General features: G+C 43.4%; 1 pseudogene; it reads right to left on the reverse strand.

Annotated features, from left to right (window-relative positions):
• Nucleotides 1-23,085, reverse strand: part of LOC132658893 (MYND-type zinc finger-containing chromatin reader ZMYND8-like) — an 87,836-nt pseudogene that overhangs the window by 61,005 nt on the left and 3,746 nt on the right.

Genomic DNA, 23,085 nt, shown 5'->3' on the forward strand with positions numbered 1-23,085 from the left:
AGACAGGCACACACTCCAGCTGGTATGCTGTACCTCCTTTTGGCTCCTGGTATCTATCTGAGGAATGCGGACCGATTAGCCTTGGACAGGAAACTGTGTCTTCCTGCTCAGGAAAGATGTCAACTCCTCCTCAAACCAGGCATGGGCAAAGGCCTCTACTTAATGACTCAGGTCCAAAAGCCCTGCCTGCCCCTACCACCACCCCAACCCCCGCATGTCTGCTGTGGATCCTTGTTTGACCAAGCTGGCCCAGAGTCCCAAGGATCCATGAGCATGCATTTCCTGAATTTCTTCTGCACATCCTCTGCCGCTGCCTCTGCTGCTGCTGCTCCTAAGTCACTTCAGTCGTGTCCGACTCTCTGCAACCCCATAGACGGCAGCCCACCAGGCTCCACCGTCCCTGGGATTCTCCAGGCAAGAACACTGGAGTGGGTTGCCATTTCCTTCCTCCAATGCATGAAAGTGAAAAGTGAAAGTGAAGTCACTCAGTCGTGTCTGACTCGTAGTGACCCCATGGACTGCAGCCTACCAGGCTCCTTCGTCCATGGGACTTGCCAGACAAGAGTACTGGAGTGGGCTGCCATTGCCTCTCAGTTCAGTTCAGTCGCTCAGTCGTGTCCAACTCTTTGCAACACCATGAATGGCAGCACGCCAGGCCTCCCTGTCCATCACCAACTCCCAAGTTCACTCAGAGTCACGTCCATCTAGTGACCCCCAAAACATAAAAAGGGGACAAAATGGTGAAAGCAGCAAGCCCCAGAAAACAGTGAGAGACTCTGCAGGCAGGAAGCATGGGCTTTCATCCTGACATCCCCTCCAATAGACCCGAATGCACTTGGGGTCTGATAAGGTGTGCCAAGTTCCTCTGACTGATCCCTGAAAGCAGGTCAGGAAGGATGTGGGATCCCTCCAGGATCCATCAAGGACAAAGATGAGCCATCTCTGAGCTAGGTCCACTGGCTATGAACTCATTACCTGCTTCTTCCATCTCTTTGCTACCCCCACCCAGAATGTCACCTCCAACCACCAACCTGGTACAAAGACCAAGATACAGACTGAATGCTGGACTGCAGGGCTCATCCAAAGCCTTCATTCTCCCCCTTAACAGGACCCTTGCACTGTGCCCAGCACCCAAGAAGGGGGGATGCTCCTAATACCACACATCAGAGATTTACCCTCTTAAGGGGCCACAGGTAGTCACCCCAAAGCCACACCCAACCCACTCATAGAAGACTGGAGCCACAAATCGCTCCAACTTCATTCATCACCATAACGAGGGAAGATTAGGAAGGGCCCTGCCCCAAGGACACACTTGGGTTTGGCCACCAGGGAGATTCCAAAAGTGAGCTTTCAGAGCACACTGGGACAGCATCCTTGTCAGTAAAGAAATGGCTCTAAAAACCCTGAACCAAGGGTGCACGTGTGCATGCTTGTGTTTGTCTGGTGTGTGTGTGCACATGCTGATCGCGGGCCTTTCAGAGAGCCTCTCAGGGCTAGGACTGAAGATGCTTGCAAGGAGAATGGCTGAATGCACAACTCCTTTTGAGGGAAAAGAATATTCATTCAATTTTACTGGAGAGGCATCTTACAAAGTGAATAGACAGCATGAAAGAGGGGAAAAAAGAGTAAAAGAAGAAGGAGGAGGAGGAGGACTGAAGAACATGGAAAAGAGGAAGGTCCAACTAAACAGCTGCATGATTAGGACTTCAACAGCTGAACTGACAATATGACAGTAAAAGGGGGGAAACAGGAGGCCCATCTCATTATTTCTGCTCTCAGAAATGAGGAACCACTGCATTCCAAAGGGAAAACACAGGCAGACTTTTCATGCAAAATGTTGGAAAAGAATTATCTCACAAAAATACTTCCCATGAAGCAGAGTAGCAGCAGATAGTGGTGCTGTCCATGTTAGAGGAGGACATCCTGCTCTCTACAACATTCCTATGTGGTTAACAGATTCCAAACAGCTGTCACCAAAAAACACAAATGACCATATCAGGTAGGGGTCAATCAATTTTTTCCATAAAGAGCCACAGAATAAGTGAATTTTTTCAGGAGTATAGGCTCTACTCCAAAAGTGCCATAATTTAATGCGTGAAATGAATGTGGTTGCATTCCAATAAAGTTTTATTTACAAAAACAAGTTGGGGGCCAGATTTCGTCCACAGGCTGGAAACTGTGCCAGCCCCTGACTGCTAACCTTGGCTTAACATTGAAATCACTCCCTGTCCAGTCCAGAGGTTTAGAAGAATAACCCTGACTGCTTGAGCACACTCCAAGAGACTAAATTCACTGGCAAGTGGGAAGGCCTAAGCATTGTCCATATAAACATTCCTCAGGTGTTTACAACTGGCAGGTAAGGCTGTAAGCCCCTGTATTGGACCAATGTTGTCTGTGAGTAAAGACAATGCCTCATGATTTGTGTTAACCCTTGTGCACCTTGTGTAAAACCGTCGGGTTCATACAAACAGATCTACACATCACCATAATAATCAAGTATGAGCATGTGTGTGTAGCTGTGTGTGTCTACGCTGCATTTTTAGTTTGTTTTTGCTCTTATTTTGGCCTGTGTGCTCAGTCATGTCTGATTCTTTGAAACCGCATGGACTGCAGCCCACCAGGCTCCTCTGTCCATGAGATTTCCCAGGCTGGAATATTGGAATGGATTGTCATTTGCTTCTCCAGGGGATCTTCTTGACCCAGCGATCGAAACCACGTCTTCTGAATTTGCAGGTGGATTCTTTACCATGAAGCCACCTGGGAAGCCTAAAATGCATGTTGCCGCCCCGTGTGTGTCTACACTAAGTGCAGTCTCTTAATTTTAGCCTAAAAACTGAATATTCATAATCAAGGGGAATGAAAAACAAAGCACTTCTTTTCACAATATATGGGGTCAATGAGCTATTGTAATGTTTATCCTAATGAGAAACCACCAAAAGCCAGGGAGGCAACTTTTCTAGGGTCGCTGGGAGTGGACCTTTAGGAGTTAAGTGTCTCAAACTTTCCACTGTGTATGGACTCAACTGTCCTCCACAGAAAGAAAAACGTGAGTTTATCAGGACTTGTCAGAAAATTAGCTTATCAAGACTCCTTCTACCTCTGCCCTTCTATATCTGGAATATCTGCAGAATCCAACCTGGCTGTCAACATTTGAACTTCTCAGCTGATAGGAAGACAGCTTAGGCTATAAATCCAAATCAGGGATTAAAAGAGAAAGAAAGAAACACATCCACATTAGAGAAATGAGGCATGAATCTTACATTGCTGAAGGGAACATAAATCGGAACCACCCCTGAGAGGGCAATCTGGCAATATCTCTCCCAATAGCAGCAGCACAGAGCCTGTGACCCGCAGCTCCACTTCTAGGAACATATCCTGTGGATTCACTCTCACCTGGGAGGTAGGGTCGCCATCGAAGATGTTTCCAACAGAAAAATGGGAAACTACTGAATAACTAAAGTGTCAGGATGTATAAGTGACTGTTCACCTTTAAAAGGAATAAAATACAACCACTAAAATAACACCGTGATAGCTCTGTGTGTGGTGATATGGAAAGTCCATCTGTTTAAGGAAAATAGTAAAGGACATTAGCGCTGGAGTGGGGGAGAAAAGGAAGAAAGGAAATGCAGAAATATTCTTGATCTTCTTATGTGGACATTTGGGCCTAGCTGCTCTGTGCAACCCCATAGACGGCAGCCCACCTGGTCCCTGGGATTTTTCAGGCGAGAACACTGGAGTGGGTTGCCATTTCGTTCTCCAATGCATGATGAAGTGAAAAGCGAAAGTGAAGTCGCTCAGTCGTGTCTGACTATGAGCGACTGATAGACTGCAGCCTACCAGGCTCCTCCATCCATGGGATTTTCCAGGCAAGAGTACTGGAGTGGGGTGCCATTGCCTTCTCTGTGGGTGGGGGTAAAGGGCCAGGAGCAGTTCTGGCACGAAAAATGTTTGACAGCAATCCTGACCTCCACCCACTAGATGGAAGTAGCACTTACATCCCAGCTGGGACAATGAAAAGGGCTCCAGGGGATTCCCTGGCGGTCCAGTGGGTAAGACTCCATATTGCAACTCTGAAAGCGCAGGTTTGATCCTGGGAACTAACGTCCCACATGAGGCACACAGTGCAGCCCTCCCCTGGACTCTCTGCTTCAAAAGTGTCTGCATCCTTGTTCAGTCATGTCCAACTCTTGGCGACCCTATGGACTGTAGTACACCAAGCTCCTCTCTCCATGGGGTTCTCCAGGCAAGAATACTGGAATGGGTTGCTAGTCCCTCCTCCAGAGGATACCTCAAAAGTATCTAAACATTGCTAAATGGGGGCCAGATCACACAGACTGAGGCTGAAAAGAACTCCATAAGGAGGCTAACTAGAGCCAACAGGGACAGAGGATGGACAGGTTAAAAAAAATAATAATAAAAAAAGACCCAACACTGGTCACTCTATTTTTTCCCACAGGCTGGGGCGGGGGAGGGGGTGGTGATAAAGCGGAACAAATGGTCAGAGGTTACAGGTATAGACTGGCTTTTCATTAATCGTCTTTCTGTACTTTGGCTTGGAGAAGGGGATGGCAATCTACTCCAGTCTTCTTGCCTTAAGAATTCCATGGACAGAAGAGTATCGTGGACTACAGACCTTAGGATCGAATTTTGACTGCTTGTTCCCTTGTGCATTCAAAGCATATAAAAACATGCTTTTTGTTCAATTATGTGATTCCACAAAAATCAGAACACACTACCGAACAGCCAATTCATCCTTGTGGTGTCTCTGTAGAAGAGAACCTAAGGCTCCAGCCATAAGAGGAACAGTGGTTAAGACCTTGCTTTCACTACAGGTGGCACAGGTTCCATCTCTGGTCAGGGAACTAAGATTCTGCATGCCATGAGTCATGCCACACCTGCAAAAACGTTTTACAACAAAAATATAGGCACTTCTTTTTAAGTTAAAAAAAGAAGAAGAAAAAAAGAAACCACACTTCTGAGAACTCAGAGTGCACCTGAGGGTACCAACGGGTCCTTGCATGTTCAAATAAGGAGTTCCCACCAGGTAACCTGAGTTGGAGCTCCTCAAGCCACTGTCCCATCACTTCTAGGCTGCAAGACCAGGTGACTGTGATAAACGAGGGCTCAGCCTCTGTGGGGAGAGAGACTTGCTCCAGCTCCACCACCTCTGCTTCTGCAGTCCCATCACTGGGGCCTCCTCTTCAGTCCTCAGTTCCTCCATCTGAAAATGGCATCCCAGGACAAGATGAGCCCAGAGGGCAATGACCACCAGAGTCTGTGGCTTCAGGCTGGTTCACTCTATCCATCCCGGTGGCTTCCCGTTCATCCCTAAAACCTGGTATATTCAAAGGGCTCCAGATAACACACCCCCAAGTGTTTCTTCTCTGCTTGTCTCCTGTTCCTTTCTCAGCCTCCTCTGCTCATGTTTCCTAGTGCCTACATGCACAACTCAGCTGCCTGATGGCAAAGAACCCTTCTGCTAAAGCAAGAGACACAGGTTCAATCCCTGGGTCAGGAAGGTCCCTGGGAGATGGAAATGGTGACCCACTCCAGTATTCTTGCCTAGAAAATCCCATGGACAGAGGAAACTAGGGGCTACAATCCATGGGGTTGCAAAGAGTCACACAGTACTGAGCAACTAAACAACAACAACATGGGCAAGTGGCTCAGTCCTCTCACTTTCCCTTTATGCTCTGGGCCAGGGTCTCTGAACGTTAGCACCACTGCCATCACGGCAGCATAATTCTCCGTCATGGGGACTGTTCCATGCACTGCAGAAATTTAGCAGCATCCCTGGTCAGCAATCACTGCCAGCAGCATCCTTCATTCCCCACTTCCCCTAAGTTATGAGACCTACTGCTTTGAATCCAATCCCATGAATAAATCTATATTCTCAGAATTACATGTTCTGCCCTGACCTGGCCTGATTCAAGACTCCAACTGCCCTCATGTCCTCTCCAACTAGGAATCTAGCAGGCAGCTCAAACTTGCAAAATTGAAAGCTGAACCCATGGCCATTTCTTGTGCCAAACCAAATCTGTCAACCCAGGCACGATGCAGCAAATCTCTGTTGCAGGGCCTGCTCCAGATGTAGCAACAGCCTCTTCACCAGGCAGCAACAATGACTCCAGCAATCATAAAGTGGCTGGACCAAAACAGAAATGAAGCTCCACCAGGGATGTATCTGGAGATCAATGTAAAGATCTGACGCTGTAACGAACGGCATCGTATAGGAACCTGGAATCAGATGTACATGAATCAAGGTAAGAAGGATGGGGTCAACAGGAGAGAACAAGAGTAAACCTCAACATCTTAGGTTTCAAGGAACTAAAATTGATTGGGATGTGCGACGTGCAGGTAAATAACCCAGATAAGTATGATGGTGTGATCCTTCACCCAGAGCCAGCCATTGCGAAGTTTGAAATCAAGGGAGGTGATGGAATTCCAGCAGAGCTACTTAAAATCCTAAAAGACAATGGTATCATGGTGGTGCTGCACTCAAGACATCAGCAAATCTGGAAAACCTAACAATGGCCTGGAAAAGATCAATTCTTTCCCCATTTCCCAAGAAGGGTAGGACTAAAGAACATTGAAACCACCGCACTATTGTGCTTGTCTCCCATGATAATAAAATTATCCTCAAAATCCTTCAGCTAGGCTTCAGCTTTACATGAACTGAGAAATTTCACATGTTCAAGGTAGGTTTAGCAACATCAGAGGAACCAGAGGTCAAGTTGTCACCATTTGCTGGATCACAGAAATAGCAAATTAATTCCAGAGAAAGATCTACCTCCTTTTCACTGCCCACTCGATAAAGTCTTTGGTTGTGTGAAGTATAACAAATTATGGAAAACTCTTCAACAGGTGAGAATCCAGGACCATCTTTACCTGGACCCTCAGAGATCTGTAGGCAGGTCAAGAAGTAACAGTTAGAACCAGCTATGGAGCAACTGACTGGTTCAAGATTGAAAAAAGATGACAAGACTGTTGATTGTCACCTTGCTAATTTAACTTAAGTGCATAGCACATCATGAGAAATGCCAGGCTGGATGAGTTACACCTAGAATCATGATTGTGGGGAGAAATGTCAACCACCTAAGATATGCATATGAATACCACTCTAATGATGGAAAACGAAGAGGGACTAAAGTACTTCTTGATGAGGGTAAAAGAGGACAGTGCAAAAGCAAGCATAAAACTCATTATAAAAACACATACACACACACACACACACATAAAACCCCAAAAAACAACCAAACAAAAAAAATCACAATATCCGATTCCATCACTTCATGGCAAACAGAAGGGGGAAAAGGGAAAGCTGTGCCAGATTTCCTCTTCCTGGGCTCTCAAAGTGCTGCAGATGGTGGCTGCAGCCATGATATTAGAAAACAAATGCTCATTGGCAGGAAAGCTATGACAAACCTAGACAGTATGTAAAAGAGCAAAGCTATCACTTTGCTGAAAAAGGTCCATACAGTTGAGGCTATGGTCTTTCTACAGGTTACAAATGGTTGTGAGAGATGGGTCATAAAGGAGGCAGAACACCAAAGAAATGAAGCTTTCTGAACTGTGGGGCTGGAGAAGACCCTTGAGAGTTCCTTGGACAGCAAAGAGAACAAACCAGTCAATCTTGAAGGAAATCAACCCTGAATAGCCATTGGAAGGACTGCTGCTGAAGCTGAAGCTCTAATACTTTGGCCACCTCCTGTGAAGAGCCAACTCACTGGAAAAGACCCTGATGCTGGGAAAGAAGGAAGGCAGAATGAGAAGCCAGAGACAAGGATGAGAAGGTTGGATGGCATCACCGAGGCAGTGGATATGAATCTGGCAGACTCTGGGAGATGGTGGAGGACAGAGAGAACTAGCCTGCTGCCATCCATAGCTACACGAAGTGTCATACACGACTTGGCCACTGGACAACTAGAAGGGAGTGACATAATTTCATTCTTTTACCTCTAGCTGTCAAGATTTTCCAGCATCACTTATAAAAGAGCTTATCTTTTCTCCATTGCACATTGCTGCCTCCTTTGTCATAGATGAGGGGGCCATTTCGGCATGAATTTATCTCTGGGCTTTCTATTGTGTTCCATTGGTCCGTATTCCTGTTTCTGTTTCAGTTCCATGCTGCATTGATTACTATAGCTCTGTAGTAAAGACTGAAGTCAGGGAGTCTGAATCCTCCATCTCTTATTTTTCTCTCTCAAGACAGCATACTTCTTTAAGGTCTTCTCTATTTCCATACAAGTTGTAAAAAAATTTTTTTTCTATTATCCGTGAAAAATGCCATTGGTACTTTCATAGGACTGGCACTGAATCTGTAAACTGCATTTTGTAGTGTAGCCATTATCACAATATTTGATTCCTCTAGTACATGAGAATTGTATCTCTCTCCATCTCTTTGTGTCACCTTTGTTTCATCCATGCCTTATTCTTTTCTGTGCACCAGTCTCTTCCCAGCCTAGGTAGGTTTATTCCCAGGAATTTTACCCTTCTTTTTGCCATGGTGAATGGGACTGCTTCCTTAGCTTCTATTTTTGATTTTTTTTTAATTGTAGAGGAAAGCAAGAGTTTCTGTTTGTTAATTTCATATCCAGCAACCTCCCTAAAGTCCTTGATTAGTTCTAGTCATTTCCCATTAGCATCTTTGGATTATCTGGGCATAGTATCACGTCATGTGCAAACAGTGACAGTGTCACCTCTTCTTTTCCACTTTGTCTGAAAATTGTTTCCTTCTTCTCCTCTGATTCCTGTCACTCGGAGTCCCAAGTCTATACTGAATAACAATGGTGAGAGTGGGCATCTTTGGCTTATTCAGAACCTTAGGAGACATGCTCTTAGTTTCTTACCATTGGGAATCATGTTTACAGTGGATTTATCCATATGTGGCAGCCTTTATTAAGAAGATTGAAGATTTCCTCTGATCCCACTGCCTGTCCAGGTTTTCCCATACACCCATCAGAAATGGGTGTTGAATTTGTCAAAAGTGTTTTCTGCATTTTTATCCTAAACAGTTTCAGGACCTCTCCTTGGAAAACTTAGTTATCTTTCAGTGTTCTTTCTTCCTTTTATTCCCTAATGCAAAGAGCTGACTCGTTTGAAAATGCCCTGATGCTGGGAAAGATTGAAGGTAAAAGGAGAAGCGGTCAGCAGAGGATGAGATGGTTAGATAACAACATCCACCCTATGAAGATGAATCTGAACAAATTCTGGGAGACAGGGAAGGGACGTCTGGCAGGCTAGAGCCCATGGGACTCCAGAGTGTTGGGTATGACTTACTGACTGAACAACAGCACAAATTCTCTCATTCTGTGATTCACACTAGTATTTATTCTTGACTACTTCCTTTTCTAACCCACTTCACCCTATCCATATCTCAGTTATGTTTAATTTTATTACTTTTTATGCATGAAGATTCAGCCACAAACCACTGTCTTTATTGCCACCCACCTGGCCCCAAATGTGTGGGTTTCTCAACTGGAGATGACTCAGTGGTCTCCTGTCCATTCTCTAGCATCTACATATGTTTCTGGCACACTGTCTACCTTGCTACAATCACCAGCTAAGCCATATGGCAGAAATCAGGATCTTGAGAAGAGCCTATGAAGACTCTGAATTATATCTTACTCTCAATCTTCACACTGTTCCTTTCACTCTATTCTGCAATCACAGTGACCTTCCAGTCTGTGCTCTGTTCTTCTTGGTCTCACTGTCTTCTATGCCATTTGTTCGGCTTCTCTTGCTTTTTCGTTTTTGTTAATGCCTATGGGATCACTGCAAATGGTGACCGCAGCCATGAAATTAAAAGACGCTTACTCTTTGGAAGGAAAGTTATGACCAAACTTGATAGCATATTGAAAACCAGAGAATTTACTTTGCCAACAAAGGTCTGTCTAGTCAAGGCTATGGTTTTTCCAGTGGTCATGTATGGATGTGAGAGTTGGACTATGAAGAAAGCTGAGTGCCAAAGAATTGATGCTTTTCAACTTTGTTGTTGGAAAAGATACTTGAGAGTCCCATGGACTGTAAGGAGATCCAACCAGTCCATTCTGAAGGAGATCAGCCCTGGGATTTCTTTGGAAGGAATGATGCTAAAGCTGAAACTCCAGTACTTTGGCCACCTCATGGGAAGAGTTGACTCATTGGAAAAGACTCTGATGCTGGGAGGGATTGGGGGCAGGAGGAGAAGGGGACAACAGAGGATGAGATGGCTGGATGGCATCACTGACTCGATGGACAAGAGTCTGAGTGAACTCCAGGAGTTGGAGATGGACAGGGAGGCCTGGTGTGCTGCAGTTCATGGGGTCGCAGAATCCAACACAACTGAGCGACTGAATTGAACTGAACTGATGAGATCTTATTTTAACTTCCTCATCAGATTTTTCTGACTTTACAGTTTGTTATTAGATTACTGTTTTAGATTGACCTGTTCTATGTGCTTTGATAACTGCCTTCCCTGACTGGAGCAGTCAATCAACTCCCAAATCTATTTTGCTTCAGATTTTATTCCATCCTCTTCGGGAGTAGAGGTCTGTATTTGAAACTTACAACCTACATAATGGAATCGATAAGAAACATGTTTGTTTAATTTGCTAATCTAAGAAACTTAATAAACTCTGGAGTCACAGACAGATTATTGAGATCCTATCCCTCCAAAAAAGAAGAAGAAGAACTATTGCCAGGGTCCAGCCCCGGTGGATCCAGGGAATTCGAAGGGTGGATGGCGTTGGCGTGAGAAAACTTATTTATTGATTGATATAAGAAATATACAATTAGATTAGGAAGACATAGTATAATAGGAAGATTAAGTGGAGAAAGAGGGCTGAATAGCTTGGATTACACGGAAGACCAATAAAATTCCAGATAAGGAATTGGCACCATCTAAGTTGGGCCACCGGTGCTCACTTGAATATCTAAGGGTACCTCGCCTTAGGCTCCCTTTTGCGTGGGTCTTAACAGCCAGGGCAAGTAAGTAGACCTGGCGAGCCTCCGTGCCCCAGATGGAAATTCAGCCTGAAATTAAAGTGAAGAACAGAGGGAGGGAAAGGGAGAGAAGAAGAGAGAGAGAGACACGGGGGAAACCAGTCCAGCGACTGCCTCCGTCCTCTGTTGTTCAGAAGGCCTTTTATACTTTTGATAAAACATGGAGATCAATGGGTAACACAAAGTTATGCAGCGTTAGCAGTCCAGACTCTTATCAAAACCAGGCTTTTCTCTCTGCATACCTAATTGTATACACAAGTCTTAGGTAATTTACATCATCTTCCAGCCAAAAGAGCCAATTAACATTTTACAGCCTCTTTTCTGTTAAGGGTTTGTCAACCAGAAGACTTATTTGTGTTGATCTTCCCAAGGTCTGGTGCCACTCTCAGAAAGCGGGAAATAAAGTTACATTCTTACACAGCAAAGATACAGCAACTTATAACAAGTAGAGGGAGTGCAGTGATTTAGAGAAAAAGAGAAGCAGTTAACTCAAAAGTCTAGTGTTGCTAACATCAAAACTACTATGTATCTTTTTCTAAATCCTGCTTACTTTGAGTAACATCCTTCCAGGTGCCTAAAAGATAAAGAATATGGAGGCCTGGCAGCAGTCATTGAGTCAACAGTGAAAACCCTCTACCAATATAATTTTTAACTCTTTAGAAAAGGCTCTGCATCTTTAAGATGCTTTCAAGCTTTGTGCCTCTCACAGTTGGGGGGCTGTAAGCAATTCACAAGCTGTAAGAGGTCCCAGGAACCTGTTAGGCAACCTAGAGAGCAATCAGAAGGGGTTAACTGAAACATCCCTTTGCAAATGCAGAAGACTAAAGCCCTGAATTGACTTTTTTCCAGAGAATATCAGAAGAGTGGAAAAGTAGGCAGATTCTTATTTTTTGGGGGGTGGATGCTCAGGAAATTCCAGGGGGAAAACCTGAGGTCTGATTAGCCTTGCCATCAGAGCTCTTGCCGCATGACCTTGTCACAAGTGGAATTCCTCACGCTGGCTCCTGGCAAACTATATTGTTTAGAAGTTAAAACAACCAAATTTGGGTGTCTATCCCAAGATCAGCTAAAAAGAAATATCATCAGATTCCAAGAAAAGCGTATCTTTCCATGACCTGTGACCAAGGAACATCAAAAAGGCTGAAAAAAAAAAAAAAGTAGTATCAGAGGCCTGTATCAAGGATAGTAAATAGCAGCAAACAGTGGCATTTCACCTTAAGAAAAATTGAAACCAGAGCATGAATATGTTTCATTTTCCTTTTCTTGGCAAATGGTAGTAGCTCTTCTGTGGTGGGAATGGTTTCCATCGAATTCCCTATAAGAAGAGTCCATGTTTGCTACTCACAGGACTAAATGGTGAGAGTCTTCAGGAGAAATGGAATGAGGGAAGCAAGATGTAGCACTGGGGAAAAATCTAATCTCAAGCAGAAACCAAGCTGCACCATGCTTTGTCTCACTTTGTATTACATCACTTGCTTCCATGTCACAATGGGTCAAAATTTCACCCATAGATGTGGGATTTTCACCTCTGGGATGAGGAGGCTTTCATGTGACCAAAGGCAATTTTCCATAACAGGGAACTTTTCAGAAAGATTTGTGGCCAGGATGTAAAGTTGATGGATGCCTAGTCAAAGGGACCTGGGTGGTGCACTAAAAGAGGTATAGTCTGGTGCAGTCTTCCCAGCAGGCCACACTGGCTCTCTTTTTTACCACTGATCTTCCTACTTATCGTATGCCTGATTCAGAGGCTACCTCTGACTCTTGGACCACTAGAATTTGCCATGAAGCAATTCTCTAATCCAGGCTTCTGCAATATGTGTACCATGAACTTCCAGATGTTCAAGGTGGTTTTAGAAAAGGCAGAGGAACCAGAGCTCAAATAGCCAACATCCACTGGATCATCAAAATAGCAAGAGAGTTCCAGAAAAACATCTGTTTCTGCTTTATTGACTATGTGGATCACATTGACTGTGTGGGCTTTATTGACTATGTGGATCACATTGACTGTGTGGATCACAATAAACTGTGGAAAAGTCTGGAAGAGAGGGGAATACCAGATTACCTGAGCTGCCTCCTGAGAAATCTGTATGCAGATCAGGAAACAACAGTTAGAGGTGGACATGGAACAACAGACTGGTTCCAAAGAGGAAAAGAAGTACGTCTAGGCTGTATACTGTCACCCTGCTCATTTAACTTAGATGCAGAGTACATCACAAGAAATGCTGGGCTGCAGAAAACACTAGCTGGAATCAAGACTGCTGAGAGAAATATCAATAACCTCAGATATGCAGATGACACCACCCTTATGGCAAAAAGTGAAGAACTAGAGAGCCTCTTGATGAAAGTGAAAGACATGAGTGAAAATGTTGGCTTAAAGCTCAACATTCAGAAAAATAAAAGCATGGCATATGGTTCCGTCACTTCATGGCAACAGATCGGGAAACAGAGGAAACAGTGAGAAACTTTGTCAGGGAATCTTGGCAAAGGGATCAAACCTGGCTCTCCCACGTTGTAGGCAGATATCCTACTTTCTGAGCCGTGCACATCAAGGACAATGGAATACCGTGAATTTCACCGACTAACGGCCATGTTCAATGTCCAGGTCCTGGGTCCAATTGTCCTATTGAATGGTTCCTTTAATGGCTGCTACTAGTAATCCAGGCTCTAAAGTGAAAGTGAAAGATGTTCAGTAGTGTCTGAGTCTTTGCGACCTCATGGATTCAGCAGTCCATAGAATCCTCTAGGCCACAATACTGGTCTGGGTAACCTATCGCTTCTCCAGCCGATCTTCCCAATTCAGGAAGTCTCCTGCACTGCAGGCAGATTCTTTACCAACCGAGCTATCAGGGAAGCCCATTCTAGGCAGTGAGGACAACCTCTAAAATGCATCCCCTATGCAAAGCATTGCACACAGAATTAGATACTTATGAGTAAGAAGGCTTCTAAGGAAGAAAATAGCCAAGTGCTTGGTATTGAAAATATCTATATATGAAAGAGTTTAGAGGTTCCAGGGGGATGCCTTGATTATGAAGCTTGCAGGGAAAGGAAAAATTAGAAGACAGAGATTTGCAGGCCCACATTCATTCCACAATTCAGCTTCAACAGCTAAAATATTATTGATTGTATACACTGTCCTCTGAGGCAGAAAAAGTTAAAGCTTAGAGTTGCATTATTGCTAACCTGATCCAGTATCTTAATTACATAGATGAACAAATAGACATACAGGGATGTTGCTTGTTTAAGCCCAGTAAGTTATTAGTATGAATCTTCCTAAGACAAGTTCGACCTGAGAAAAATTGCAGCAAATCTCCAAGCTACTGTAAGGCTTATGTTTCCATAAGGCTGGACAAGGGAGTACCCTAAGCAATCTGATACTATATATAAGCCGCTATTATCATTGTCATCATTTTCCATATCATTACTATTTTTTTTTTCTCCTCAGCAGCAGTAACTGGCAGTTACATGCTATTGATCACACTCCGATTAGGCAGAGCTTTTCAACAGTAGTCCAGGGCTCTTGATGTCTTGATGTCTCTTGATTTCTTGGATGAATATGTCAAAGATGAGCAGTAAGTTATAGGTCAGATTTTTGTCCTACCTGAGGCTATTCATCAGAAAGAGAGAACCTATGTATAACTATGTCAGGAATTTGTAAGTGCTATGAATAAATACGCTCAAGTGCTCTTCACACTATTAACAGCTTAGTCTAAATAGAAAGGATAGTGAAAAATGACTGTAATGAGTATACAGACCCCAGCCAGACTATAGGTCGTGATGTATTTGTTGAAGCTTCTAGATGTTTCTGTAAACTTCTGAATATGAAATTACATGTGATTTACACCTGTAAATATGATCAGGATTTGGTAGCAGAGACAGGAAAAGAATGGAAGGGCAATTCAGGCACAAGGAAGAATATTGACATGGTACAGAATAGGGAAATAATAAACCATGGAGACTCAGGGCACCTGAATGACAGGTTATGTCTGGACATGTGCAATGGGCAGGGACAGCAAAAGAGATTTAGAAACATCATAATATGTAGGTAGTGAAACTCATTAGAAAAGCTTCCGTGGAGGAGTGATGTTATGATATCTCTTCTGTGGAGTAGCGATAATAACAAACGGACTTTTCAGGACCCACTGCTCTTTCATCTCAGAATGCTGTACCTTCAACGTGCCTAAATTAGCAGTAACAATGGAAGAGACTGATGGTTGGCCTAGTCCCTAATTCAGGACATAACAGCAGCTCCAGCTGCAGGGCAGCAAACTAGTGGAATTTTCTCCTCCCTGAACATTTCTCGAAAGGTTAGGATATAAGATGGAATAGGTGTTAGGACCTAGTGAGGGAACATTTTGCAGCCATTCTTGAAATTCTGCATCAGCAGCCATAGTTCTGCATACTTCTAGCAGCATGATTAAAAGCATATTTACTTCCTTCAGCTGTTCACTACTGGAATTTGACACCAACAGCCCCTGTAAGACTTCCTCATGGGCACTGGTGCTTCTAGATACACACCAGCCCCTCTCCAACCCAGCACCAAGCTGCATTTATTATTTTAACTGTAGGTACAAAGACTACCACTGTGTCTCATACCTATTGGTCTTGTTGCAGACCATGTCCAGGGAAGGTAAGTTCTAAGAACTTCTTAATCTGCAGTTGGTTCTGTATGCTTATGGGTTCTGTGTTCATTTGAGACTTGCCAATACGTGGTCTCTAGAATCTACGACAAAGAACATAAACCCTAGACGTATTGGCTTATGCCTGGAACCCTAAGGGGATATCAGTGCCATTAGCTCATGGGCCTGATACTACCACCCCCAAGGCAACACAAGATCTGCAGCATCATTATCTTTGTGTGGAAGTTTTGGGAGATGAAGTCTAGAAAAAAGAAATATGAAAACATAAAAAATTAATTGTGTTGGACACAGAAATTCACATTCCTCTTCTCTGCACCCTACTCCATCTATCTGCCTATTTCTCCTCCTTCAGGAATTGGATGATGGGAAAGAATGGATTTTTCTGTTTGTTGGTGTGTTGTTTCCACCCCCCCCCTTTTTTTTTTAATGTGACTCAATGAATTGAGAGGTAAGCCAGATTTCTAGAGTTTAAGCTTTTTTTCAATCTGTCCCTCTATGCTTTGACTCATCCCAGTCCACAAGATCATAAAATTGTCTCATTCACAAGTGTACCTCTGGAATTTCAGAAAGATTCTCTGTAGCAAAGAGATTGTACAGGTTACTTTGTCTTGAAAGAGATGCAGGAAAATACATGGGTTAAAGTTTTCTTTAGCTCTAAATATCTAACTTAATAGAGTAGGGAATAGCAAACCACTCCTGTTTTCTTGCCTGGAAAATCCCATGGACAGAGTAGCCAAGCAGCTTACATTCCATGGGGTTGCACAGTCAAACATGACTGAACAAGCATGCACACACACACACACACACACACACACACACACACACACACACAGACATCTAATTTACATTAAGATACGAAACTGTCCCGTTTTAGAAAGTATTACATTCAGTTCACATTGATGGATGAAGCCTTTTCTCTAAATTATCTCTGTTCCTTTTTTACGGACTGCTGTCTGTTTCCTTTCCTTGAAGAGAAAGAATAAAAAAAAAATTTTCTTCCTACGTGGAGAGACTTTTGCTTTATTTCCTGTATAAACATTTTGGAATTTCTTTCCTGTTACCTGAAATAAGGATTTCTACCTTGTCTTGGCTTTAGGGGCTCTGGTCCATTCGTACATTTCTATTCGGATCTGTGAATAATGACGTCTAATGTAATGTTTCCTGTGTCTAGAGCAATAGGGAGTGAAATGGAAGGCTCTGCAACTGAGACGCAATGGTAACCTTAAGAACCCCATATATCTTCCTCATCTAGGAGCAGCAGGCTACTTTACAACTTGAACAGATCTCTCAAAGCACTAGAGAGCCACAAGAACTCATCTCCCAAGTGTATGTTGCTCTGTTTCCTGTTTTTGCCATGCTGTCGTGCCTACTTTTATGTCACAAGTAAAAGAAGTTTTCAATTCCATTGTATTCCACAATTATTTCCATAGCAAGAATGTGAATCTCCCACATATTCCTTTCTCCAAGCTAATATACCCTGTCCAAGAATGTATCAAGAAGGCTGAAAGTCCATTCTCTGAAGGAGTTCCAGAGTGTTAGTGAGGTTTTCACAGGCTTTTCACATATTTGCCTATTTCATACGGTAATAAGATTCATAAGAAGTCATGAGGTCACGATTGTCTCCAAGAGAAACACATCAGAAGTACTTCTTGAGGTATCTGGGTGCTCAGGAGAAGCTGACGTTAGCAAGATGAAAGCATGGACTCCACAGTGACATATGTGAAGGTGTCAGAAGCAATGGGCTAGACTGATTGATAGTTATAGTAAAACAAAAAGGGATGGCCAGTAAGATTAAAAGTGATCCTGTCAAGAGTCTAAGCAAGAAGTTGAAATCTGTGGTTTCCATTTGAGAGCAAGCAGGATCGTCATATGCAGGCAGTGAGGGGGAAGACTTAACAAGAATTAACTGAAAGGAATAGGATCTTATTGATATCTATGACAAATGAACTATGTATAAGGGTTGCTGATTTCTCCTCAGAGCTTACCTCACACGGTTAAGCCAATCAGCAAACTCACAGCCCACTCTCCCATGGCCTTTCTTTATTTACAACAGTCCTCAGAAGCTTAGCATGTCTGGACTTCTGCCTTTTACCTCCCTTTACATTCACTCGTGCACGTCTGATATGGTAGGAGGAGTTACTATAAAATGGTCCATGTTTAGTGGCAGGAAGTCATTCAGCACAATCGTTTCAGATGGAGAACTGAGAGAAAAGTCCTAACACAAAAATGTGGCTTCCAAGTTAGTGTTATCTTCATTTTGTGTAAGGAGAGATGTATTCAAAGATAAAGGAAGAGAAATCCCAGATAGGTGTTTATATGATCTCGTAATTGAAATGTCATGAGGATGCTCCAACAAACCTCTCATCCTTATGCACTGGGAAACAGGTGGAATGGAAACCACAGTTACAGAAAACTAACCATACTGAAAACTTGAGTCTTAGCCTTGTCTAACTCAGTGAAACTGTGAGCCAGGCCGAGCCAGGCCATGTACAGACATTCAAAAGGAACTGGTCGTGGTGGAAAGTTCTGACAAAATGTGGCCTACTGGAAAAGGGAATGGCAAACCACTTCAGTATTCTTGCCTTGAGAACCTCAGGAATCATCTGAAAAGGCAAAAAGATAGGACACTGAAAGATGAACTCCTTCGATCACTAAGTGCCTAATATGCTTGGAACAAAGACAGAGGTTCATAACATTGTACAGGAGGCAGCGATGAAAAGCATCCCAAGAAGAACTGTAAAAAGGGAAATTTTTGTCACTCAATAGCTGAGTGAAGAGAGAATGAAAAGCAATAGAGAAAAGGAAAGATATATCCACCAGAGTGCAGAGTTCCAAAGCATATCAAGGAGAGAGAAGATAGACTTCCTAAGCATTGAATGCAAAGAAATAAAGGAAAACCATAGACTGAGAAAGACTAGCAATCTCTTCAAGAATGTTAGACATACCAAGGGAACATTTCATGCAAAGAGGGGCACAATAAAGCACAAAAATGGTACAGACCTAACGGAAGAAGATATGAAGAAGAGGTGCCAAGAATACACAGAAATATTGATAATGACTGAGATAACCACGATGGTGTGCTCACTCACCTAGAGCCAGACTTTCTGGAGCAAGAAGTCAATTCATCCTTAGGAACCACCACTATGAACAAAGCAAGTGGAGGTGATGGAATTCTGGTGGAACTATGTCAAATCCTAAATGATGAGGCTATGAAAGTGCTGTACTCAATACCCCAGCAAACTTGGAAAACTCAGCAGTGGCCACAGTATTGGAAAAGATCAGTTTTCATTCCTATCCCAAAGAAACGGCACATCAAAGAATGTTCCGACGACCAACAATTGCACTCATCTCACACACTAGCAAAGGAATGCTCAAAGTCTCCAAGTCTTCAACAGCAAGTGAACCAAGAACTTCTAGATGCTCATGAGGAATTTAGAAAAGACAGAGGTTCCAGAAAGCAAATTGTCAACATCTGCTGGATCACAGAAAAAGCAAGAGAATTCCAGAGAAACATGAAGTTCCCCTTTACTGAGTATGCTAGAGCCTTGGACTGCAAGGATCACAAAAAAACCCCTGAAAATGCTTAAGAAATTGCCAACACCAAAACATCTTACCTGCCACCTGAGAAATCTGTATGCAGGTTAAGAGGCAACAGTTAGAATTGGACGTGGAAGAATGGACTGATCCCTAATTGGGGGAAAGGAGTACGTCAAGGCTGTCTATTGCCACTTTGCTTATTTAACTTGAAAGCAGAGTACATCATACGAAAGGCCAGACTCAATGAAACACAACCTGGAGCCAAGATAGCAGGAAGGAGCATCAACCTCAGATATTCAGATATGCATAACTCAGATGTGCATATGACAACCTCAGATATGATTATGACACCGCCATTTGTCAGAAAGCGAGGAGGAACTGAAGAGTCTGTACTATGAAAGTCAAAGTGGACAGTGAAAAAGCTGGCTTAGAACTCAACATTCAAAAAACATGGGGATGATCCAGAGAGACAATATGGGGTGGGAGGTGGGAGGGGGATTCAGGATTGGGAGCTCATATACACCCGTGGTGGATTCATGTCAATGTATGGCAAAACCAATACAGTATTGTTAAGTAAAATGAAGTAAAAAAAAAAAAAAAGAAAAAGAAAAGAAAAGAAAAAAAAAAAAGATTAAAAAAAACCCCAAAACACCTAAGGTCATGGCATCCGGTCCCATCACTTCATGCTGAATAGAAAGGTACACAGTGGAAACACTGACAGACTTTACTTTCCTCCACTCCAAAATCATTCCAGATGCTGAATGCAGCCATGGAATTCAAAGGCGCTTGCTCCTTGGAAGAAAAGCTATAACAAACCTAGGCAACATATTAAAAAGCAGAGACACTAATCTACCAACAAAGATCCGTCCAGTCAAAGCTATGGCTTTTCCTGTAGTAATGGATGGGTGTGAGAAGGCCATAAAGAAACCTGAATGACAAAGAACTGATGTTTTTGAACTGTGCTGTTGGAGAAGACTCTTGAGAGTCTCCTGGATTGCCAGAAGATCACCCAGTCAATCCTAAAGAAATCAGTCCTGAATATTCATTGGAAGAAGTGATGCTGAAGCTCCAACAGTGTGGCTACCTGATGCGAAGAACTGACTCACTGGAAAAGATGCTAACACTGGGAAAGACTGAAGGCAGAAGGACAAGGGGATGACACAAGATGAGATGGTTGGATGTTATCACTGTTTCAATGCACATGAGTATGAACAAGCTAGGGGGAGCTGGTGATGAATAAGCAAGCTTGGCATGCTGTAGTCAATGGGTCACAAAGAGTCGCACACGACTGAGTGACTCAACTGAACTGAATGGAATAATGCTCATGAGAACCGTCCACTATATGGCTATGAAGTAGATCAAGTGTGGGAACAAGTCTGATATAAAACGTCTCCACAAGTGCCGCTGCTGCCGCTGCTGCTAAGTCGCTTCAGTCGTGTCTGACTCTGTGTGACCCCATAGACAGCAGCCCACCAAGCTCCACCGTCCCTGAGATTCTCCAGGCAAGAATATTGGAGTGGGTTGCCATTTTCTTCTCCAATGCATGAAAGTGAAAAGTGAAAGTGAAGTCGCTAAGTCATGTCTGAATCTGTGCGACCCCATGGACTGCAGCCTTCCAGGCTCCACTGTCCATGGGATTTTCCAGGCAAGAGTACTACACTGGGGTGCCATTGCCTTCTCCAACAAGTTCCACAGCACCCCCCAAATAGCTCTTGAATTACTAAGTGGTGACACTGCACTTGGTCTACTCTAGTACGCTGAGGCATTAATATTGTAAAAGCTCGGACACCATATGTCCATATGTCCATGCTTCAGGCATGTCTGAAGCAGCTCCCACCCTCAAGAAGTCAGACCGTAGCTCAGAAATCTCCTCTTCATTCTCCTTTCCAACTTACTACATATCACCCACCAGTAGCATTCTCTGTCCCTGGCCTGGGAAAGATTCTCTGTTCTTGCAGCCTTCACTGAATTCCACAAGTACCCATGCATTGTTCATATTTTGAGCTGCCTGCTGACTGACTGGAAACATTTGAGGAATGGAAATGAGAGGCTGGAAACAGGTCTACAGTGAAATTTATTAAGTTCCATAGAGGGCACCTGTACTTCTTTTCAGCTAAGCTGAGTGCTGTTAGTGATTTGAATCCTATTAACCTCATCATCGAGGAGATGATCATTTTCTCTCTGAAACTGGTACTAAAGGCTTATAAATGGCTTCACTTTTGGTGTCCCTCTTCTCCAAAGGCCTACTCTACGTGTACTGTTATGTCCAAATATTCTCAGTTGAGTATTCCTTGGGCCTGATGTGCTGCAGTACAAAGTCTTTCAGGTGTGACTAAGGTGGATGGTGGAGAGGTCTTGCTAGCAGTTTCTCAAGTTGGTAGATGACTTGAAGTCTATAGTCTTTATCAGTCCTGGGGACGTGTCCCTGGCATGGCTGAATGTGTTGATGTTGAGCTTGCCGCAGCTGTGCTTTTGCTGCTCACAGTGGCCCTTGTTGGGGTTGAGGACCATGTACCTCTACATGGGTTGGGACCCTTCAGTCTGGACTGGATTGTATTCCTGTTTTCTTTTCTTATTTTCCAGATATGTAGTTAGGAAGCTAGAATGGTGGCCTCTTCGGGGTCTCAGGAATCCAGAGGACTGGAGAGAGGCATGGCAGCCATAGACAACAAACTCTGCATGGACAAGGTGACACCAACACGCCCACCTGGCCAACTGTGTGGGGGGCAGGCCCAGGCGGCTCCAGTGGTTTGAGAGGGCTTGAGATCCTCTAGGCTGCCTCATGGCTACTGCAGCCTAGAGTCTTGGTGAAGGGAGGTTTAGGGAGGCCTAGACCTCCCTCCTTACCATGATGTCATGGTGATCATGACATCACAGCTTTGTGATTTCACTACAGCAATGGGCAGCAATGCCTTGGTCACTACCATTTGCCTCCTCGGATTTAAAAAGAGATGTATGGGAAGGATAAAAGGAACGGACTCTATCTTTTTAACGAGGTCAGACTGCCTTCCTGATGTGTTTATTTTCTTCTGCCACTGCCTGTGAAATATGCTCATTCTAATATTTCCTAGGTCAAATTCACCCATGAAATAGGATTACGTTCTAGCCCAGCTAAATCTCTAAAGAGACAGTGAAAGCTTTTAAGGAGGATGAGGAATCTGTGAGGATTATCAGTTGATGGGAAAGCAAGCTCTTTACCATTCTCCATCCCCTGAAAATATGTGTAAGAAAAGGATGCCTCTTTTGGAACGGACAGCTTCTTTTCAAGAAAAAGTGCATGTACTGGTTTGCTAGGGTTGCCATAACAAAGTGCCCCACACCAGGTAGCTTCAATAAATGTTTTCTCCAACTCCTGGGGATCAAGTCAGTAATCAAAGGGTCAGCATATCTGTCTTCTTCTGACGTCTCTTTTGGATTGGGACTGGCCCTTGTTTGCCGTTATCTTCACATAATAATGTCTCTGTGTTGTTTGCAACTGATCTTTTCCTATAAAGTGCCAGTCATATTAATCCAAATACCTATGTAGAGGCCCTATTTCCAAAAAAGCTCAGAAAGAAATTATGTCTTTTGGAGTTTTACTACATATAAAGTATGGAAATCCAAAATACCTCGAATAGTCAAAGCAATCTTGAGAAAGAAGAATGGAACTGGAGCAATCAGCCTGCCTGACTTCATGCTCTACTACAAAGCAATAGTCATCAATACAGTATGGTACTGGCACAAAGACAGAAACATAGATCAATGGAACAAAACAGAAAGCCCAGAGATAAATCCATGCACCTATGGACATCTTATCTTTGTCAAATGAGGCAAGAATATACAATGGAGAAAAGACATCTCTTCAACAAGTGGTGCTGGGAAAACTAGCCAACCACTCACAAAAGAATGAAACTAGAACACTTTCTAACATCATACACACAAAAAAAAT

This window comes from Ovis aries, chromosome Y, assembly GCF_016772045.2.
Source record: "Ovis aries strain OAR_USU_Benz2616 breed Rambouillet chromosome Y, ARS-UI_Ramb_v3.0, whole genome shotgun sequence".
NCBI lineage: Eukaryota > Metazoa > Chordata > Mammalia > Artiodactyla > Bovidae > Ovis > Ovis aries.